Source organism: Haemaphysalis longicornis, unplaced genomic scaffold (assembly GCF_048455015.1).
Source record: "Haemaphysalis longicornis isolate Haplotype H1 unplaced genomic scaffold, Haemaphysalis longicornis Haplotype H1 scaffold_5, whole genome shotgun sequence".
Taxonomy (NCBI): domain Eukaryota; kingdom Metazoa; phylum Arthropoda; class Arachnida; order Ixodida; family Ixodidae; genus Haemaphysalis; species Haemaphysalis longicornis.
In genome coordinates this window covers 82793034-82816422 of record NW_027526385.1, presented here as the reverse complement: position 1 = coordinate 82816422, position 23389 = coordinate 82793034, and the positions used below count along the sequence as shown (strand labels likewise).

General features: G+C 48.8%; 1 protein-coding gene across 5 annotated transcripts in view; it reads right to left on the bottom strand.

The window, feature by feature from the left end:
- The window catches only part of LOC144138535 (ras-related protein Rab-40B-like), a 48633-nt gene extending 25244 nt beyond the window's left edge, over positions 1 to 23389 (bottom strand). The window contains exons 1-3 of one of the 5 annotated variants that reach the window (XM_077670871.1): positions 23308 to 23323; positions 23124 to 23179; positions 4243 to 4443 (exon numbers count right to left, since the gene is read on the bottom strand). The gene's annotated coding sequence lies outside the window, so the exon portion shown is untranslated. Of the gene's footprint in view, positions 1 to 4242; positions 4444 to 23123 lie in introns of all 5 variants that reach the window. The other 4 variants (XM_077670867.1, XM_077670872.1, XM_077670868.1 and 1 more) reach the window with 4 other exon arrangements.

Here is a 23389-nt window from a genome sequence, read left to right as displayed (position 1 = left end):
AACCGCGGCCAGCGCGCTGGTCATGTCACAGGAGCCCTCACGTCTACAGTTTGGGGCCACGCGGAGCAGGCGGCGACATGCTGATGCCGATTGCAGAAGGGTATCCGTTCGGAGCTTTCTAGTGCGCGCAAAACTTAAAAAATTCCCCGCATTTCCCCGGGGGGAAGAATGTGAAAGTGCGAATGCACGAGTTGAATTTGCGCGGTTCGGTAATGTTCGCGAAAGAGAGACCACACACACACACAACTGCAAAGAAAGAAAGATGCATTTATTCACAGACACCTATTTGTGTTGTCGTTGTACTTGATTGCTAGAGCGGATCTCAGCTTTGAAATTTCGTGTCAGCACTCCTTTAAGCGGGTGCATTAGCCCTTCGCACGCCCGATTCCTGGCCAATCCCCCACGTGGGTATGTGCCATGCACAGACACCTATTTGTGTTGTCGTTGTACTTGATTGCTAGAGCGGATCTCAGCTTTGAAAGTTCGTGTCAGTACTCCTTTAAGCGGGTGCATTAGCCCTTCTCACGCCCGATACCTGGCCAATCCCCCACGTGGGTATGTGCCATGTCAGCGGCCAGGCTGCGCGCGCCCATCTCCACGTGCGCGGACATCGCCGGTGGACGCAGGTTCAGGGTCGCTTAAGAAGTGCATTCGCACTTAAAATGGATTTAAAACATGTTATACCGAACGGTTACTGTTGAAACTTGCTGAGAGGTATCCCCACATACAAAGTAAGCCTTTTACATAGCTATCCCAGCTTTCAAATTTCGTGTCAGTACTCCTTTAGTTTAAAGCTCGATGAGCGAAAAATCGGCGTCAGCGATCGTTAACAGTGGGAATGATTCGCTCTCCGTGCACTAGAGTGTGGGCCTTGAAAATAAAGCCATTTTGTTAAAAAAAAGGGGCTACTGCAACAGAAATCAGTACAAGTTTAGAATCCAATGCACCATCTAGTCAAGATGCCACTCTAGTTAAAATAGTAAGTTGAAGAACCACTTCAAAGAGATCCGGCGCATCACTTACAAATGCGTATTGTAGTTTTTGAGTCCGTGGAACGATGACTCATAGAAAGCTCGTCTGTTTAGCTTGCGCAAGCGCCATGCCACGAGTCATCATGCGCCGAAGCTGCAGACGTGGTTCGGATAATGGAAAAGAATCGGCGAACGGAATTCTCCGCGCCCGGATTATGAAAAGGCGAGTTCGGTTATTGTGCTAAAAAAACGTTATAACAATATGGTTTCAATCGAATCCCGCTTTATTCGAAGTTTTTCACGGTCTCAGGTGCAGTGCAGTGAGATAAAGCCACGCCCTGTTTCAAAAAGGAGCCCGCAAAACTGTCGACAAATGCTTCCACTATTTCCTTTGTACGTATGCAAGCTCTGTGAAGGCTGTAATAATCGCCGGAACGGAGGAGCGGCACTGCGTGACCTGCTTCCTGCGGTAGATACGACCTCCAGTTTCCGCTTTGCGTTTGTTGCGATTTCCTTTAAAGTGCCTACCGAAGGCGCTCATTGATGCCGAACTGCTGAAAAGAAGTCGTCAATAGTCGCGACACCGCTGGAATGACGTCCTCCCAGCGCGCAAACGGTGTTCACATCCTTTTGAGCAATAAAAGCTGGAAGTTGGGCTAGCTGGTGTTCACTTGAGTACATATTACTGGCGAAAAAGACACGGACCAAGTAAACTTCTCGCTTGAAGTCTATAGCGATCGTATTGTCTGCTTCTTTCTTGGTGCGTGCATTCTTCGCTGGTAATATGTATTCGCTGATTGATTTGATTGATTATGAGGTTTAACGCGTCGACGCTACACAGGCGATGAGGCGCGCCGAAGTGGAGGGCTCCGGATTAATTTCGACCACCAGGGGATCAAATCTCGTACGCACGGGCGTTTTTGCTTCACGCCTCCATCAGAAAAGCGGCCACCGTGGCAGTGAATCGAACCCGGATCATCGTGCTCAGCAGCACAACGCCTTAGCCGCTGAGCCACCGCGGCAGGTGTAATATGCATTAAACACTTGAGCACGTTTCTAAGTTATCTAAAGGGCACAGAGCAGTAATATCTGGCTGGGATAGTTTGTGATCCCCTAGTCTAAGTACCGGATGCGCTTGTTGACTGCGTTTTGAAAGCATCTCTTCAGACATTAAAAAGGCTGAAAGAAGTGTTTCAGGGCCCCTTTCACAAGGCATCGCTTATAACGAATTTAGTTCCCTGTCCCGAGGGCTTCGCCACAACGAGGTTTTTGACCAGTGGATGGCTCTGAGTAAACAGGGACCACCTGGCGTTCATTATCACAGGCAAAGGACGCCGCGCACATACATCAACAGCGTTGTTTTTGCCTTCGAGTTGCAACGCGTCATTTACTGCGCCGACGCAGAAGGTCGCCTGTTTGTAGTTGTTATCGTGGTGTTTGTATACGCCGATTGCACCGTCGTTCCAAAAGAACGTCTCCACCCGTAACCGAGACCCCTATGCGCGACAGCAGGCAACAACAACCCCCGCTTACATTCCAGTTTCTTTACAAACGCCCCCGCAAGTCAGGATTTCACGCGCCGAAATTTAACCCGCGCAGTTTTGAAGCGGCCTTTAGTTAACAGTCATACACTAACCACCTACACTGTAAAATTATTTACACACTGCGTAAACCACTGTGTGTAAAGGCATGCTCACACTTGCGACAAAGCGACGAAAGCGAAAGCGACGAAAGCGAAAGCGACCGCCACCGTTGATGTACGGAGCCACCATACTTGCTGTTCACACTTGTATACGCGACAGCGACGGCGATGACGATTTTTTGCTTTTCCCGTTGTTGTCTCGCGCTCGGAGCGAGACTTCACGGGAGTTTCGTCGCTTGTGAAGGCACAGCATCCGGGTGCTTTGGCAGGATATGTCGTCAGGAAGCCTCGCCTCCTGCTTCCCTTCGAAAGCGACGGCACGACGGCAGCGGAAAAAAAAAATTGGTCGAGACCGATCGCTCTCGCCGCGCGATACCAAGCGACGAAAGCGACAAATTTTCGTCGCTTTAGCTCACTTTCGTCGCAAGTGTAAACTGGCCTTAACTAACACCCTTGCAACCTAGCAAAAAACAAAACAAAAGGGAAAACACCCTTGCACAAGAACAAATCCTCTAAAGGGTGTTTTATCTTTAATTACACCTTTCAAATGGTGCTTTTCTCTGTTTCTTAATAGGGTGGTGAAATGGTGTTAGTTTAGAGAAAAAGGGCGTAAATTATTTCCCAGTGTAGAAACCTTATACGAGCGCCCAAATCTCGTACACGAGATTTTTTTATACGCCCACGAGAAGAAAAAAAAAGGGAATCTACCACGGCCAGGAATGAAGCCGGCGAACACCTGGAGCCGTCCGGAGAACGTCTACGAGACGCTTAGTGAAGGCGCGAAATACACCATCTCTATCGGTTGTTTCACAACTGAATTTTTTTTAAGTGCAGGGCATTTTAGGGGTTCGCCTTGCCGTCGTAGCTCGCTCGCTGTACCCAAGTAGAGCCGCACGGCGTTCCGTCGTAGCGGCTGTCGTCGCGGCGTAACCTAGAGGTATAGTGAACTAGAATTCGAGTTCACTGCACCAGAGGCTTCGAAAGCCAAGCGGTTTATATAGTCATAAGCGTTCGAAACTCGTGAACTGCTGGCGCTTGTCATACACCTCCCCGCTGTTTAGCGCGAAGAAAACTGTAGGTACACATGAGGCCAAATATACGCAATTAACCGGCAGCGCCCGCGTTCATTTAGTTAAGGAAGCGCGTTGGGTTGGTTTTTGCGATATAGTAAGCGAAAAAACAGTGGCAGTGCAACAACGCCTGCACGTGCGGGAGGAAAAGCAAGCACAGAAATAACAGCACTCCCGGGGGTGCAGTTTCAGGCAGGGGGCGCGCGAGCACTGCGAAGGCGGGAAATTTGAATTGCATTGGGTGGTAGCAGTGAGCGGATAACGGCGCTACAGCCCGTCACGGCGAATCACTGCCCTGCGCTCCCGACAGCTTTCACATTGAGTGGAACGGGTTTAATTTTTTCCGAATTTCGCCTGCCGTTCTCGTTTATCTTTGAAAAAAAAAGAAGAAGAAGAAAACAAATGAACGCAAAGCTTATTACAGACAATTTTACGACTCCTTTCATTTCAAGCGGCGTCACACGCCCCACGAGTGCCAAAACGAGTCACGCTACAGACATATCACCAAGTTCACGCAAGAAAACGTACCCCAACGCCCATATCCACAACAAACACTCACTTGTATATCTTCCTCAAGGTTTTATCTCCGCGCGCAAGCACACTTTCTCCTCCCGGCCGCATAGCTTCGCCAAACACTCAGCGGATCCCGCGCCGCCAGACGACATCGCGACACCGACGACAACCCGACCTTCTGCAGCAGCGCGCCGCGCGACAGGGCCCGTCTGCGACCGCGCTCTTCTCTACACATGTCGAGAGCAGTCTAAAGAGAAAAAAGGAGAAATGTAAACGCAGCTGCCGAGACGACGTAACAAAAGGCGCGACACCCCGAGGTCACGGTGCACACGTAAGCGCGCCACGTCCTATGTACAAAGCGGGAAAGATGGAAAGCCGTGGTGGCAGCAGAGAAGAGACTAAACTGTGTTAAAGACCGCCGAGGCATCAAGTGGCCTTGGACGGTGCCTAGAGTTCCCAACGGCGCCACCGGGCAGAAGCGTCTCGAGAAGGCTTCTACTCGCGAAAGAAACGCCTGCCTCGTCGCGTTTGAAAGCTCAAATATGTTGGTTAGCTAAAAAAAAAAAAAAAAAAAACAGCTGGCCTGGTCAAAGGGGATACACTGTATCGGGGGCAGCAAATTAGTGTAATCCTCCCAGAGTTATAAGAAAAACACGCACGCCCACACCGACAGACACAGACAGACAGACATAGATAATGATCATCAACCTGTCTACGCCCACTGCAGGGCAAAGGCCTCTCCTATTAATCTCCAGTTATCCCGGTCCCGTGCTAACCGCGACCAATTTTACCCGCAAACTTCTTGATCTCATCTGCCCATCTAGCTTTCTGCCGCCCCCTGCAACGCTTGCCTTCTCTAGGGATCCACTCTGTTACCCTTAATGACCAGCGGTTATCTTGCCTTCGCATTACATGCCCTGCCCAGGTCCATTTCTTCTTAATAATATGTTCCCTGGCCAACTCAGCTCCCCTCTTGTCCCTTAATGCACCGAAGACAGACAGACAGACAGACAGACAGACAGACAGACACACAGACACAGAGAGAGAGAGAGAGAGAGAGAGAGAGAGAGAGAGAGAGAGAGAGAGAGACGTATAGCAGGGTCTCGTTTTAACGCAGTTACCGAAACAGAAAAATTCGTTACATGCGGTATTTCGATGTAGACGACGACATAAAACGCCTAAAACGTTTATGTTATGTCTTGGAACCGCGGTATACTTCGAATAAAGCAATGATGTTTTAACGACGGGCTATTGTACAGTCATGGACAAATTAAACGGGAACACGAAAATATGAACCAGACAACACAAAATCAAAGAATACGGATAGCGGAGATTAAATAATGGCTCGCTATATGGCGTATTTGGAAAAATAAATTTTCGATCTTTGTCACCGTAAAAAGCCAAGCGACAATTTCCCTTGCACGGAAAGAAAGCGCGCTATTTGTGGTGTGTTCTCGTTCACACTGTTCTGTTAGCATTTCATTTGACCGTGAATGTACGTACTATTAGAAACAGACATTATTTTGAAGTGCACCATATACAAAATAGTTACTGGTCACGACTATAAAAAAAATTAGTTCATTGTTCATTGTTCATTAGTTCATTAGTTATAGTTCATTGTTACCACCCGGAGTTGTCAACGAAAATGATTCCCATTATCACTGCTTCGGCGAGGCACGTCCGGCGAAATTTCCGCGGCGCTCTGTTCATTTTCGCGTCGCTCTGTCAACACAACGCGCGACAGAGAAAGGCACACGACGACAGAGGGGAGGAGAGCGCGTGGGGAGAGCTGCCTTCGCAACACTGTCGACATTGCCACGGAGGCGACAAGTCCAAGCGCGGCTCGCTAGCTGCCTCCGCCGCGACGGGTCTTGCGACTCTCGCGTTGTAGCAGCGAGTCTGCAGCCACTAGGGGCATTTTTTTTTAACCTGAACTGGTGCAGATTAGTGCAGTGTCGTGCAGACCAGTGCAGAATGCTACTGGGGATATCAATAAGTAAAAGAATGAACACATGCTGCACTGCTTGCACCAGTGCAGCCAGTTCAGGCAAAAAAAAAATGCACTGTTAGCCAGTTGGGCTAGTTGGTGCAGATTAAGATTCATAGTTAAAAAACAGCGCAAGGAACAGGCTTCCTTTTTGTCCCTGTGTTCCTTGCACTGTTTTTCACTATGAATCTTTAAAAAAAATGCCCCTAGTGCGAACGGGTAGGGCAAAAGAGAAAGGAAAGGGAATGACGGCGACGAAATGCCGATATTGGTGGACAACACAACATTAAAGCCGTTCCACTCAATGTGAAAGCTGTCGGAAGTGCAGAGCAGTGATTCGCCATAATGGGCTGCAGCGCCGTTTTCCGCTCGCTGCTACCCCCCCCCCCCCCCATGCAATTCAAATTTCCCGCCTTCGCAGTCAGCGCCAGCGGGAGTTCTATTTTTTTTTTTTGTGCTTGCTTCTCTTCCCTCATGAGCCGGCATTGCACGGCCCCTTTTTTTTTTTTTTCGCTTACTATCGTAAAAACCAACCCAACGGGCGTTCTAACTAAATGAACGGGGGAGCTGCCGGTTAATTACGTATATCTTGCCTCAAACGTACCTGCAGTTTTCCTTGCGCTAAGCAGCGGGGAGATGTATGACAAGCGCCAGCGGTTCACGAGTTTCGAACGCTTATGACTGTACCAACCGATTGGTTTTCGAACCCCCCGGGTTACGCCGCGACGACAGCCGCTACGACGGAACGCCGTGTGGCTCTACTTGGGTCCAGCGAGAGAGCTACGACGACAAGGCGAGCCCCTAAAGCGCTCTGCACATTAAAAAAGCGACGGGCTCCTACGTGACCACTGAGATGGTTATAAGCGCTCAAAGCACGGTTGGCACGGTGAACGAGGCACGTGCGAGAAACGCCGTACATTCCGCGCTGTGGACTTGTAGTGAAGGCGTGCGCCTCAAGTTCGCGAGGGAGAGGAACAAGATGTTTAGGAATTATCAAAGATCCACCAATCGATATGCGCGTAGCACACAACAAACGAACGACCGGAACACGCTCCCGCTCGAACTGGACCGCCAAACTGTCAAGTGCGGGGGCTGCAAGTCCTCTGTCCCGTCACCGCTTACATATATCGCCGTCTGCCGCGCACACTCACGTCTGGAGTATTCCCAGCCGCCGACGTCGCCGTCTGCTACCACGGAGGTGTCTTCCGCACAGTTCGCTCCACCTACTCGCAGCAACCACCCACGCAGCCGGTAACAACCACGCCGCGTACGCAACTCGGGCAGAAGAGAGCGTGGCCACGAAAAAATTTGGGCCATTGCGTTTCGGTCATGCCTCTCGCAAGCGCCGCAGTTGTTGCGTGCGTCCAAGAACGGCGCCCGCGCTTTTCTTTTCTTTCTTTTTGAAAAGCACCACCGCCTCCTCGTTATATTATTCCGGAGATATTGTCTTCCCTCCTCTTGCTTCGTTTCTTCGCCGACCACGCACGCGTAAGCTCCGCTCTATTTCTCGACTCGCCTCGCGTCGTACACGCTTCCTCGGATCCGGCCGGACGACACCGGCTAAAACGACAAAAAAAAAATAAACGTCGATAACATCACGAAGCGTTCAAGGTAAAAGTAAAAAAAAAAAGAACGCGAACCTTCTGCCGGTATTTCTTTTTTCTTTCCTCCCAAGCCCGTCATCCGTGTCTTTACACCTCTTCCTTTTTTATATATATAGTTGACGTATATGAAGAATGCTGCTGTTGCGCTCCCGTTCAAGCCGTTTAGCGCTCGGCGTAAAAAAAAAAAAGCGCGCTTGTCAGCCGAGATTAGCGGCGCTTGTCGGGGGCGAAACGACCTAGATGGACGAAAAAAAAAGGGGGCTGGCTTGCCTTTTTCACGTTTCAAAGCCGCGGAAAGGTGCTTTTATTTCCCTTTCTGCGTGCGCGGGGGTCGGCGCGTATTTCGCCCAGCACGCTTACTGTCATTACTCTTTTGTCGCGGGGTATTAGACACCCATAATCGGCATTCGCCGAGAGAAGGAAACAATAAAAGCAAGGCTAAGTTACAAACCGCAAGAAAGAAAAAAAAACGCTCGCAGGATTAAACGTACGCCGTAAGGTTGCCATTTCCAATTTTCCGGCGCCCGCACAAGCAGAATCGAGGTCAGCCATGTGATACTGTAGGAACCCGGGCTAAACGAATCAGAGCAAGAAATTGGAGTAAAGCACACATCTTACGTGGGGATCGAAGCCCGTGGCATTTACTCAACCTTCGAGTTTGCGGCTGGAATTACAAAAATTCTGACAAGCGCGGGAGCAAAATTGGGTCGAATCGGAGCATAAAAGGAACCGAGTTAGGAATCTCGACTTAACCTCTTGCCTGCACAGACATCATATCTACGCAACCGCTAAACCACGGTCAGCTAACAAACACGCAACCACGAACGATCGAGTGGGGAAACTCCACAGTATTTATAACTTCGCTGTCAACTGCGAAATTACGAAAGGCAATTAAACTGGGCGTAATGTTAGTATTCTTAGTGGCCAATTCGCACAATTTATTTGTGGATATACAGTAATCCCTCGTTATAACCAAGTCAGCGGGACACCGAAAAGTTTCGTTATAAGCGGTATTTTGATATAAGCGACCGCTCAAAAAAGCTAAAGCAGTTAAGCTTTAATTGCACCACAACTGCAAGGAATCAAAACACAAGGTATTCAGTGAAGCAAAGTGTTATTCAGGTGCAAAAAAGGCAGTGAGCTTTGGCTGCTTCAAGTTCTTGCCGGGCACCAGCAACCCCTGCTCCAATTCGACCAAGCATTGCATGAGGCTGTGGTCGCCGCCCTTTGACGTGGCAGTGGCTGTGGCCGATTTACAGGGGGACGTGTTGTCGTCACGGAACGCTAAGCGACTTTCGCGCTGGAAAGCGCCGCAAATGCCGTGGCTCGAGTCTGTGGTTGTGTTTGTTGCGCTCAAAAAATGATTGACCGCTCTCATTTCGGGTGCACAGCGCAACCATTAAAACTGACCGGTTTTGCACTAGGGGCGTTGCATGATCTCGGGGAAATTTATCCCCGAGGTGTGCAGCAGTGCAGTTGTGCAGCAGTGACCCGTGGTCGACGACACTGCTAATTCTATGGTTCGAGTGTCGTTGTTCGCGCAGCGTCGAGTCCACGCCATTGATCAAAATCTAGGGTCGGATGGCGCGAATCGAGCATGACCGGCTCGGGAAAATCGCCGCGGGAAGGCTGCAGCTTGCGTTGACCCGCCATGTTGGCAGCCTGACTCACCGCTGGGTCGTCGCCGCTCGACCATGCCTCTGCTCGCTTATTTCGCTCTAAGCGGGTAGAGCTCTTCGTGCACTTCAAATAATGCGGCCTAAAATGCATGCGTTTTAGTTGGCAACAGAATAAATTTCGAATAAAGGGATATTACGAATAAAGCGATTTCGTTATAACGAGGGATTAGTGTAGTTTCTATAAAACAAGAGTTACCGCCGTTTTTTGTAACCATACTCGCTTCGTGGGCGACCAAGTATTGGCAGCAGACAGGAATTCTGCAACGTTTACGACTTCGCTGTGAAGTAATATAGACAAGTAAATGAAAATCGGCGTAATAATAGCAGTCCTAGCGGTCAATACCAGCGTGATGTTTAACACGAAAGTGTTTTATTCTGGGAGACACGGACGTCATATCCGTCACGGAAATGACGCCAGTACAACGAAGGAAGCGGCCTGTAAAGGGTGCACCCCTGCACACAGGATCTTCTTGCGGGGGAGCAACCTCTAGTGTTAAAGAGTACATTATACTTTGGGTTGTTCGTTTTCGGGTTTAATATTTTAACACGGAAGTGTTTCATGCCGGGATACACCAAGATCTCACTGACGTCATATCTGTCACGGAAATGACGCCAGTACACCTTTGTCAAGCACACCCACAAGACAGCCGCAAATCATGCTCAGCTGCAGATTTCGCGGCACATTTCACGTTCGTGTTTTACCGATTCCTATGACAGATGAATCAACCAGTTTTTTTTTTTTCAGAACAGCGATATCAGACTCGGAGCTACAGAACAATTGACACTAGCTTTCGCGAGCGCGCGCGATTCTTTGTCGACGCGACCTGGTAGACGCACGGAATTTTGGACAGAACGCATCGCAAGAGAGTGCTGTAAAAATGAACAGCGCACGTATTCGGCTTGCTCGCAGCGCCCAAGCGTATACAAACCATCCGCCAACGCATAATCGATTCCGCCTAGGCGGAATCGATTATGCGTTGAAAAGAAAAAGCCGTAGCGACAAGCCCCGCGAAAGGCACGGAATAAGCAACAACGCTACGAACGTGACTCTATGCCGACTAGGAGTGCATAAGTGGCTTCCGGGCGTGCGGATATATGTGAAGCTGGACAGCTACCCGACGACGAGGAACCGGGGTTAACAGGCACTTAGCGCACGGCAACAGGAGCAGAGGAAGCAAGCAGTGCGTTGGCGGGTCGCGAAATTAATAATAAAGGCGCCGTCCCTAGCCACCACGGAGCAGCCCGATCAATATTAAGCGGCCCTCTCCGCGTAGGAGGGCCGGATATATGAGGCCCGTTACGCACGGAGCGCCCTATAGCTATTGCGAAAACGAACGGGAAAGCTTTTTCTTCTTTGACCGGCGATAAGACTGGAGTTATTACGAAACTAATTAAACACTAACGAGTCGTGGATCGATAGCGAAGCGAGTCGACGAAGCCAATACTCCCTGCGCCCGACGGTCGTTACATCCACGAATGTTTAAGTCAGCACCGAAACGAAAAATGCTTAGACGCTGGCACGTGTCGATCGATAGACTGCAGTGCCTTTTTGTTTTGCTTTGTTTCAACCTCGCTGAAAATTAGCAGTGCGCCCGCCTAATTGCGGCCATACGACTGGAAGAAAAATCATTTTCCGTGTTTCCCCAACGACGTTCATCCAGACCACGCCCTAAAGATTAAATGCACGTATACGCACTGTAGACAAGTAAATAGCGTGACGTACAATCGGCGTCAAATGAAACGCGAACACGAAAATATAAACCAGAACGTGCAAAATTGAGAAATACCGTTCGTACAGTCCATATAATGGCACGCTATTTGTATGTTTGGAAGTCTACTTTTCCCAACTTTGTTTTTGTAACTAAGCCACGCGTCATTTTGGCTTGCATGGAAAGAAATCGTGCTATTTGTGCGTTTAGGTTCATATTTTCGTGTTCGCGCTTCATTTGACGCCGATAGTACGTAGTTCGTTCTACACACCGTGCACAATTTACTCAGTGGACTTGCATGTATCCAGATCAACACCGCGACATGTCAAAAAAGAAAAACGAGATAAGATTAGTGGATAACACCTACACTAAATCCGTTACGAGATCGAACAAAGTGCATATACAGTCTCGACACAACAGGGCAGGTCTCTGTCGAGTCAGGCATATTGCATCCGTCGAGGCAAGGGGTTATGAGGACGAAACACAACTTCGTTCGATTCGAAAGAACCGTAGCCTTTGTAAACAAACACGGCTGCATTACAGCTACGAAAGATTTTTTTTTTTTGTTTGATAACGGAAGAAGAGTTTTTAAATTTCGCGCTACAACGACATAATATCGACAGGAGTAACATGTACAACGCTATCTATCAGTGTGTTAGGTGTGCGTTAGCGTTAAAGTGATGCGATCAAACGGCACTAGCGGCCCCCTTACAGTCGCCATTCATGTTTCTTGGCGGTTAATTCACTTAGGCAACACGTCGCACAAGCAAGATTCTAGAGAAATCGCTCGAGGTTGGCGGGTTGGCTTCAACAGCTTTTAACACAAAAGTGTTTTATTCCCGGTTACACGAACATTTTAATGACGTCATATATCCGTCCCGAAAGTGACGCCAGCTCAACGAAGCACGCGGCCTGTAAAGGGTGCACCCCTGCACACAGGATATTCTTGCGGGGAAGCAACCTTTAGCACTAAAGTGTACATTATGCTTAGGGTTGTTTGCTTTTGGGTTTTATATTTTAACGCGGAAGTGTTTTAAGCGGACATACACCAAAATTTCACTGACGTAACAGCCGTCACAGAAATGACGCCAGTACACCTTTGCCGAAGCGACCCGCCAGCAGGACGTCGCTCAACATGCACACCCTCAAGGCAGCCGCCGACCCACAAATCAGGCTCAACTGCAGATTTCGCTGCACATTTCACTTTCGTGTTTTACCGATTCCTATGACAGAGGGATCAACCCCAGTTTTTTTTCTTTATTATGTCGATTATTTGTTCGAAGTTTGCGATGAAATTGGTACCTTGTTCTTTCGAAAAAGCAATCTTTTAAATGATCCCAACTTGTACTTTGTCTGCATTGTCCCTTTAGAAAAAAGCTTGCGGTAACTAGGCCATAAAAGTGGCTATTTCGGCGAGACCCCTTTGCCGCAACCACTGCATGCACGCCTTTTCCAGCGCCCATCTATGACCTCCAAACCACCCACTACTGCAGCGCCTCAAATGCGAAACAAGAACAAACGTTTTTAGAGCAACCGCGGTCGATATCGCCGACACAACACGCGACCTTTCAAATTACACCAAGGCCGACCGCAACGCGACTCGTACTACTGAGCTAAACACGTTTGCGCAACGTAATCGCACAGTTCCGGAATCCTCTGCGAGCGGTTAAGGTCGCACAACGCCATGGTCTATTTAACGGAGCGTAATACAAACAGCAAAAGGGGGTAAAAAAAAGGGTTGCCTACAGCCGCTGGCTACCCGGTAACACTCTCCGGCCGTTAAACGAGGTTAGGCAAGTCGTCTACGCCGACCGCAACCCCCAACCTCGTCTGCCCGATCTCTAAACTGCACTGCGGCCATGATCTTCACAAACGATTAACTTTGGAAACGAGCGCTGGACCGGAGGGAGAGTTAAGCGGCCACGAAGAGAAAATACAAGTTCAGTTCACAAGAAGGCTGCTTTGTACCGATAACAACGACTAAAATTTTATCGCAGTCTTTAAACAAGTGGCGACTTTCCGGCTACAGCCGAGCCTCGTTATAACGAAGTAACGTCGGGACAGTAATTTAGTTCGTTATATCCGGTATTCGTTGTAACAGTTAAAAATCGGCTCAAGCCGATCGGCAATCTGGCTCCCACAAAAATCCTTGATACAAAAACAAATTTTTTTAAGGATTCTAACCTACTAGAGACAAGTTAACCCTTACCTTTCTCCTCGTGCCATTTCAAGCTCAATGAACCAGAACAGGAAACGTAACATTTACAAGAGAACAATTCACTCGACAAAACGTGCCTGCGTTCTTATTTTTTCGAAGAATAATGTGATCTTCGTCTGGTGGCTATTCACAACACTGAGCAGGTCGAAGTTTTCCACAGCGTCCACGAACAAAAGGGCCTTTTCTTCTTCTGCAGTTTCGAACGTCGGGAGTTTTTCATTGCAGCTTCTCAGCCTACGGGTCAAATATTTCTTCGTGATATCTGATATTGCGCGCAGCACTCACGGTTTCAGTTTCGTTATAAAAGAATAAGTGTCATCGAAAGAAGCGTGACCATCCAAAGTTTGTATTTCGCCCGCTATAGCCGATAATTCGCTATAGAGCAGTGTTAGTTATAACGAGGTTCAACTGTAGTGTTCTACGACGTCACAGAATCTTTTTGTGCAACTGGTGACCACCAGCCGACCTTAGCTACCGCCAATAATTATGGCTGGGCGGTTGCACCGGCGCCTCTATAGTTCCGTTTGATTGTAGTATCACTTGAATACCAGCGTGCAATTAACACACTGATAAGTGTGCTTTTAGCGCCGGCCCATATTACGTCACTCCTACCCACACTCCTCACTGCAGCGGAAAAATTAGAAAGCTTGTAAACATTTCTTGCGTTTTTGAGCGAGTTAAAAAACGTCTTTCGCGGCCGGGATTAAGCTGAATCAGTTATCACAGTCAAGCTATCGCTCGCCGAGCTTGATTTACAGCGTTCACCAAGGGCAAATTTTTTCTTGATGTTGCTATCGCTGTTGTTTTTAGTATGTTTTCAAGTAATGCTGTGTATAAGCGCAAAGTAGAAGAGAATACGGTTGTTTCGGTCATTCCGAACCATTCGGCTGCGCGGCAGAGGAAGAATATTAGGAGAGGGAGGGGGAAAATGTGGGCCGAAGAATACAGATTCGATTTGCAGATAAAACTGTACCCTGAGAGCAATCATGCCCATAGGGGCGCGTAACCAGTTCTGACAAGAAATATTTAGGTGTTGCTTTTGATGGACGCTGGTGCCATTTACGTTAACCCCACCTTTTTTTTTTTTTTTTTTTTTTATGGAGCACTGCATAGAACGGAACCCCGTAGGCGGTTTTCGATAAGAGGACGTTATAACACAATAACGGGTCGAGGAAGAGGAGGAGAGGGCTCAGGTCTCTCACATAATCGATTTTCCGACCCTATTCTTTCGAGCGGGACATTATTGTTGGGGCGACGAAACGAGCGGCGTCCTATTACCCCCGGGGAACCTCCCCGGAGGCTTCTGCGCTGCTTTCATAAGGGACCGATTTAATCTGGAACACATCTGCGTTTCATCGAACGCTTTCGTCGTGACGGCCAAGAACGACGCAGAACTATACAATACATATATTTCTATGTGCAGTCGAACACGGATATATCAAACTCTACGATAACTGCGAAATAGTTCGATATATCGATAATTCGAAATATATAATACGCCATCTGAAGGTTATCTGAAAACTCTGCACATCGCTGAGAGCTTTTCAAATACTTCAGAGGCGGTAGACCACCGATTTGTTCCACAAAGCACGGAAAATTCGAAACAGCGCGACGACCACCGCCCTTTAAATGAAAAGATTCGCTTGCTTCTTCTTCTGCGTCATAAAGTTCACCAGACCGTCTTCAAGCGTACAAACGCCATCCAAATGACAAAATCCGGCGTTTTACACTGCGCCACAATAGTCACTACTCTGAACACTGACGCAAGTAGGGTTCGCTCCTTCGGCATTGGTGACGTCCGCCACAACCTCCACATAGTGGTCGGCACTCACGAACTCGTGTGCCGTCGTGTCATTGAGAATTGCACATAGGAATGCTGACAGCTCTCTAAATTCCCTATGGGGGTCCCCAGCGCCGCCGTCTGCCGTATCCGAACACCTCTCGTCTGGAGCCGCGCACCAAAGCCGCTTTACGCGCGACACGCACCGGAACGGCCGGACCGCGGCGGCTGCGCTGCCTTCGCCTTTACGTCAAGTTTGATGCGGAGTACCGCGCTCAAAAATGCTGCGAGAAATGAACCGGACATCATTCCACCCGCCTGTACCCGTCCAAATCCGAATTCTTCCGTTATTCCGTGACCATGGCTCCGAAACGCGTGCCGCTGAGAAAACAAACACGCACATGCCACATAGATTCCCCTGCGCGAGCCACCCCGAACAGCTCAAGCACGCGGAAAAAACCCCAGAAACCGGGCGCTTCCGGTCGGCTCCCCATCCTCCTTATTGCCTTTCGTACACAAATACTTCCCGCGTTCTTGCTGCCATGCCGCTGCACCCCATGCTGGCGCGCGGGCAGGAGTTGTAGGCCATTGAAACGACGCCCGCGAGAAGTCGCCATTATCATCATAATCGCACACACCCCATCAGGAGAAGCGCACTTGCAGGGGCACTGGCGGCGCGGTGTTCGATATATCGAATGTGCCAGTGATGGAGAGTTCGATGCACGCGTACAACAGTGCTATACTTTTGCATGGGATTTCCAAGGGGGTGTTCAGACTGTTCGATATAGACAATAATTGGATATATCCGTGTTCGACTGTATTACCATTACATGACAACATATGTACTATTTTCTCTATGTTATATCAATCAGTAGAACATGTAAGTATTAATAAATTCAGTAGAAAACATTTAAAACTGTAGCTGCTAGACTACCACATCAATAACACTGACCTGAAAATGGATTTTTTCACCATTTATATTTCTAAACATTTTTATATTTCCATATGCAGCAAAGGGGCAATGCATTTATTTATCTCGTTCATCATCACCAAAATCATTTACGTTCCGTTTCTGCCGGCTAAACAGAACGTCTTTGTGGCTAGAATGGAACTAAGCAAGTCACCGAACGCTGGTTCTACCAAACTAACCAAAGTTGTATCTTGTCTTCATGGTCCCTTAAGAACTTTCTATAAGGAAAGAAATCACGTTTACTATCGTGACCTACAACGTGAAGCTTCCAGAGAACTCGTGGGGTCAAGCAGTTGAGCGATGAGGTCATTTACCAAAAACGAAACGCGGTTTCGACAGGCAAAAATTAAACGAATTTAAAGTAGGCCAAACATTTGGCTTGGAACTTGCCCCTTGAAAATTACCCGCAGAACTTAAGGGATAAACTACGAGTCATAGACCAGCAATTATCGCCGTCGACAAACGAGTCGATCTCTACACAATAAACGTCACGCTAGCTAAAAAGAAAAAAGGGCCCATCTCCCCGCGAGGGGAACTCGAGTAAATGCGTCGCATAGGGGGTGGGTGTATTGCGTTAACGTTTAGTGTTTGGGGAGTTGGTGGTAATGAATGCGTTGTATCAGCAGCTTCTTGACGTAGTTTGAATGAGTCAAGGATATAAGGCGCGTTCGTAGCCTTTGATTCTGTGTCGGTTTTGTGGCGCAGTGGGAAGAGCATGCCTCGCGTTCCGCCCACAGGTAGTGAATGCGTTGTATCAGCAGCTTCTTGACGTAGTTTGAATGAGTCAAGGATATAAGGTACGTTCGTAGCCTTCCATTCTGTGTTGGCTTTGTGGCGCAGTGGGTAGAGCACCATGTACCTTGCGTTCCGCCCGCAGGGTCGTGGGATCGAAACCAGGCGCCGGTAAGTATTAATTTTTTATATAGTGTAGGGGGCGAGCGATGCGGACTACTACGGACGCCTAGAACGGGTGACATCGTGAGTTAAAGAAATGCTCTGCATTTAAAAACAAGACGAACAGGCCGGCTTGCAGATATTACACTGCTCAAGCCAACTTTTACGACGCTTTAATCTTCACGGACGCCGCCTGGGATCCAGATACCTTCCGGGGAGCGGTAAATGCCGTCCGAGGACAGCAGCGGGATGCGCGGGCGTTTCAATACTGCCAAGAGCAACCTGTGAGGTCACTTGAACTGCAGGCCATCCTTTATGCACTAGAGAAGTTGACTGAATGTGCAAGGACAAGCCCACTTTCTGTGCCAGGACAAACCTTCACCGTTTTTACCGAGTCATTGGACGCCCTCAAAAATCTGACGAAGACACCTAGAGCCGGCACTTTGGCGCACAACGTGAAAGTCGCTTGCGCAACCCTTCACGAGCTCTACGGCGTGACGGTGCGGGTGGACTGGGTCCCGGGGCATGCGGGCAGCATCGGAAACAGCGCCGCCCATGACGCGGGGAGCGAGCTGGTACGTTTCCGCTCGTCCCCCCTTGACGTAGTCTTTCAGGCTCCGCTGGTTTTTGACCCGGACGAGGAACGCGAGCGGAAAAAGGTGCAAGCCGAACGAGAACTGAGGGCGAAGGTGCCGCACAATCCCCACCCACTTCCCAAAGGGCTTCCGCGCGGCGCGGAAGTGCTAATATACAAGGCTAGGACAGGTGCTGCCCTTACGGAAGATGTTCTGGCTCTGGTAAAGTGGCGAGCACACGCTGCATCCAAAAGAGCTCGTGGCGGTGGCCCACAGGCGGACATCACCGATCAGAACGAAGAGGGCGACCAGGCAGCCACTGCGACGTGCTGCACATGCAATACCGGTGCCTCTCCAACGTTAAGGCACCTACTGTGGGACTGCCCCGGCCTTTCACCGCTGAGGAACAGGCACAAGGGCGCCGGCGTTACATCATTGGAAGAATGGACAACCCCGCCGCCTCCCTTGACCGCCGCGAGCACGATCCTTTCCTTGTGGGAGTTCGTGCGAGCGGCAGACCTGACCGGACGACTCTGACGGCCACCCCACTCTCCCTTTCCCCTCTTCCCTCTTCCTCAACTAGGCTAACAAGCACCCCCCCCCCCCTCCCCCGTATCATTAATAAAGTTTCATTCATTCAATTCACAGACCATTTCTTTCGCTCGTGTTTACAGCACTTGATGAACTGTGGATCAACATTAAGTTCTCGGACAACAGTGCATCAACATTCAGTTTCGGTCTCCAGGAATAATTTAACTGTGCTCAGTGGCTAAGGCGTTGCGCTGCGGAGCACGAGGTCACGGGTTCGATTCCCGGCCGCGGCGGGCGCTTTTCTGATGGAGGCGAAAAGCAAAAACGCCCGTGTGTACGAGATTTCGGCGCACGTTAAAGATCCCCATGTGGTCAAAATTAATCCGGAGCCCTCCACTACGGCGCGCCTCATCGCCTGCGTTGCGTCGGCGCGTTAAACCCTACAATTAATTAATTAATTAATTAATTAATAATTTAACTGTGCGCAATTTAGTGCGACCTGGAGCAATAGTGATCCATTCAAAAACTACCTTGTTGACAATCTATATCAGCTAACGAATCACACTTGGCACGCTTATTTTTTTAAAGAAGGGAAGATGGGGATTTGAAAACGGGTAACAACACACCTTACTTGGAGTTAACTGTGCCTCAGTAACAGCACTATACAGTAGACTCATGATAATTCAAATAAATTTCAAAATTCTGCTAGGCCCGCCACGTTCACAATGTAAATTTTCAAGCCGCTGAATTCAAACTGCTCCGTTGCGTAAATTTGGTCAATCGTACTTCTTGCTTGTCCTTGCCGTAAAATATCGGCTGAACTTACCGCGTGCACATTCGCACATAGAAGCAGTATTCTTCACGCATCGTTCCGTAGCTGTGTGCTCTTTCCTTGTCTAAGTTTTAATAAAACGCGCTTCAAGAACATGTATAACCAAATATCCCCGGTTTTAAGCTTGCTGCAATATTTTGACAAATTTCTGGGATCCGCAAGTTTTAGGTCAGTGCGAAAAACCCTCGCAATCAACTTGCTGCCCTTGCTGGCATCGAAAACTTGCAAACTTGCATCGAGAACTCTCATGCAAAGACAACGCCGTCATCCATTCGTGAATTTTTTAAAAGCATTATTAGCACTTCGGTATTGTGTGTGAATAGTGAATATTTTATTATTGAATATATGTGAATGTTTCATTCCAACATAAGTAGGTATGTGTAATTTTTCTGATAGTTCAAACAAAATCGTGGGGTCCTTTCGAGTTTGAGTTACCCCGAGTCTACAGTAATTGAATACTGAAAAGGTATGGTTATGCGGGAACTACAGTCAAACCCGTTTATAGCGAACTGCAATATGCACCGCGATTTGTTCGATTTATCCAATAGTTCGATATAGCCGAACCCGCCTATAACGAGCTGATTGTTACGAGTTCTCATTGCGCGCGGTAGCCCCCCTCCTCAACTCCACCATCCCCGCATGCAGAAACGAACACAGTAAAGTGGCCATTACCCATACTCAAAATAAGCCATTTGTTGCAATTAATAACGCTTCTTTCCGCCTTAACTGCCTACTTTGCAAAAAAAGCGTTGATTTTTGTTTTCACTTTCGTTTTTGCGGCTGCAACTAGCATAGCATTCTCTACACGAAACATTGTTTGCAGCAGTACAAATCTGCGTCCTCCAAAATCGAAGAAGCATTGGCGGAGCACATCGACTGCCGAAAGCGCTTCACTATAAGCATCGAACGGCTTTCCCTCGCGACTTCATCGGCAACGTTGGCCAGCTCTTCCCACAGTTCAGCGATGCTGCTGTCTTGGTCCGGACACGCTGACTGGGCGGGTTCCGTCGTTCCCACGCGTCGGAAATAGTTACAAAAAGTGTCGGCCGTCACGTCGCTCTGTGCAAGGCGCAATGTCTCAGTCGCGGCTCTTGCTCCGTGGTCGCGGCCAATCCACATCTCAATCGCCGCTCCGAGACCATGCATTTCGGCGGCCATTCTAGGCGCGCGGAGTTCGATATATCGGATGTGAACTTCGTTATAAGGAATATGTTTCCCATGTATTTCCGTAACTGAATGTTTTTTGTTCGACATATAGCATAATTCGCTCTATCCGGGTTCGTTATAGCCGGGTTTGACTACTAATCCAACTAGTCAAACCCGTTTACAGCGACCCGCAATATGCACCGCGATTAGTTCGATATAGCTGAACCCGCCTATAACGAGCTTATTGTTAGGATTTCGCGATCCGCGGGAGCCCCCCCCCCCTTCCCCCCACCCCAACGCCGCCATCCCCGCATGCAGAAACGAACACAGTAACGTAGCCATTACCATACCCAAAATCATCCATATGTTGCAAGTAATAAAGCTACTTTCCGCCTTAACTGCCTACTTTGCAAAAAAAGCGGCGATTTTTGTTTTCACTTTCGTTTTGGTGGCTTCAACTAGCATAGCATTCTCTACACGAAACATTGTTTGCACCAGTTCGAGTCCGCGTCCTCCAAAATCGAAGAAGCATTGGCGGAGGACATCGACTGCCGAAAGCGCTTCACTGTAAGCGTCGGACGGCTTTCACTGGCGACATCATCGGGAACGCTGGCGAGCTCTTCCCGGAACATTAATTTTTTTTCCCTTTTTTTCACTCCACAGTTCACCGATGCTGGTGTCTTGGTCCGGATTCGCTGAGTCTCAGTCGCGGCTCTTGCTCCGTGGTCGCGGCCAATCCACATCTCAATCACCGCTCCGAGACCACGCATTTCGGCGGCCATTCAAGGCGCGCAGAGTTCGATATATCGGGTGTGAACTTCGTTTTAAGGAATATGTTTCCCATGTATTTCCGTAACTGAAATATTTTTGTTCGATATATAGCAATTCGCTCTACCCGGGTTCGCTATAGCCGGGTTTGACATATAGTGGCAACCAAGGACCCAGATTAATTCATGACGACGCAATCTTTTCACAGAAGGAGCGGGTTTAGTGTGTATTACCGAGTTACGTGACTGTGCACGCCCCGTCAAGGTCCTAAATTTACTTACGAGCCTTACAGGTCACAACAGCAAATAAACGCCAGCCAAACTTACGTAACAGTAAACAAAGCTGCATTAAAATAGCTTTCCGGGGCAAGAGGAAAGGGTGTGGTGACGGTGCTATATAAATAATTGATTCAGCATCTCAATCATTCTCGTTAATCAGCGGGTAAGTGCAAAAATATGCTAAGCTTGAATCAATGCTGTCTGACAAATGGGTAACGAAGGCCCTTAAAAAATTTTCGGTTATCTTCTTTCTTCAAAAATCAAGCGTAAATTCGCGCGTTAGCCACAATCTGGCTACAAACAATTCTCAAAACAATCATTTACTGTATCAGCAGTAGTCTATTGCCAACTCCACACAGAGTCCCTGAACTTAGGTGTGGCTTACATTTATGTCATGGCAACAATGTAAGGGAAAACAGTGCAGTAAATCCTTGGGGGAATCTTTCTTTTTTTAATTTGGCTTTAAGAAATTATTTTATGTATTCCTAGGCACATCCACTATCATTGAACTCCAATTAAGGCTCGCAATAATGTGATGCGATGGCGCTGACATTGACAAAACGAGTGCGACTATCAACCTCGGACTAAAACGGATGCCCGATTGCGCCTCGCGTACTCCAATAATAACGTCGGTTTTTTTTTTTTTTTTTTTTCGCCGAAGCGTTGCGTCCTCTGCAAGCTTTTTTCGCAAGTATAGATGCCCTCACAAATACCACGTCGATTAACCGACCCGAACGCGGCGAGGTTCGATTACAGCTGCTAGAAAAAAGTCATTCCCACGGTTGCCATGATAATAGACACTACCAGAAATAAAACAAATTAGATAATCCATCATTGATCGCCAAAAAGAAAACATTCGTCTGCTGAAAAGAAGTTCGTCCGCAACTTGCGCCCGCCTTATCGCACCTGCGAGTCCGAAACCGACGGAATGTTTGAACAAAAACGTCGCGTGCTTCGTGCAAACAAACGCCAGCAAAGTTAAAATCAAACGACGAAGGCTGCCTCAGCGTACGACGCAGCAGGAAAAAGAAAATGTATTCTCTTCACGCCCGATGACTTTGGCAACCGAGCCAAGGAATGCACTCCTCTCACGGTCGCCTGAGACAGACGCAACGCGTTTCCGGCGTGTATGTACCTCTTGGACATTCGCGGCGACAGCTCGTCGCAAAAATGCTAGCTCGCAAAAAAAAAAGGGGGAAAAGCAAAATCCCACAGCGATCGCGGGAGGTAATCTCGGTGCAGTCGCTCGGTCCGTCGCCAGCAAACACCCGTAAAACATCGGGCGGAAGTGTGGCGATAAGCGACCCTGCGCATTTCACGCGGCGCCGATCCACACCCCGGGTTTCACAAAATATGTAAATATCTGCTCGGCTCGCTCGGGGACCGCAGCTGCTACATCTTCGACGGCGAACATGGGTGCGGCGGGGGCAGAGAATTCGCGACGGCTTTTTGCGCCAGATGGCCACAGGCACTCCAGCCGTTCCGACGACGTGACGTAGATCGAAACCATTTCTCCCCTCCGATCCGTATCCAAAATAAACACGCCGATCCCCCCACAAAGAATACAAGCCGCGACGTTGCAAAAACACGTTCCCGACTCCCATCACGATAGCAGGACAGGCGCGTTAGGACATCCAACATGCGTCGCAGCGGCTTTCAACGCGGGACTACAAAATAGGAAACTCGAAAACACCCGTCGAAACGCGCGCCCCATCTACGCTGCGTCCGTCGTGAAAAAGTAGGCCTAGCGACGACTAGGGCGCACCGACCGCTCTCCGGGGCTTCCCAGACTCACAAACAGCCAATTAAGCCGATCTCACGACCAGCACTACGTCTTAACGATTGCTGTAGCTTTATCATTCCCAACAGAAAGCCTGTGAACGGTGTGAAAGCGAGGCTGTCACAGGTATTCGAACTCGTACACAAGCGCGGAAAGCCGACGGAGCGGCTACTTACTGTGGTTCGTTCCAGAACAGAAGCATTCTCTGCGTCGGTCGCTCCAGCGAAGACCTCTGCGCGGCGGAGACAAAAAGCGGAGAACTGGTGTGAAATCACTCACTGGGCACTCCTCTCCCCCCGAAAAGCGTATCCCGGCACAAAGTAGAACACGCACGAACGATTTCGGGCCCAAAAAACTGACCCGAATTGGCGTACGACACGCTCGCTAAACTTGATACCGAACGACACACATATGCGCTTCTAGAGAGTGGCTCGGCTTGGCT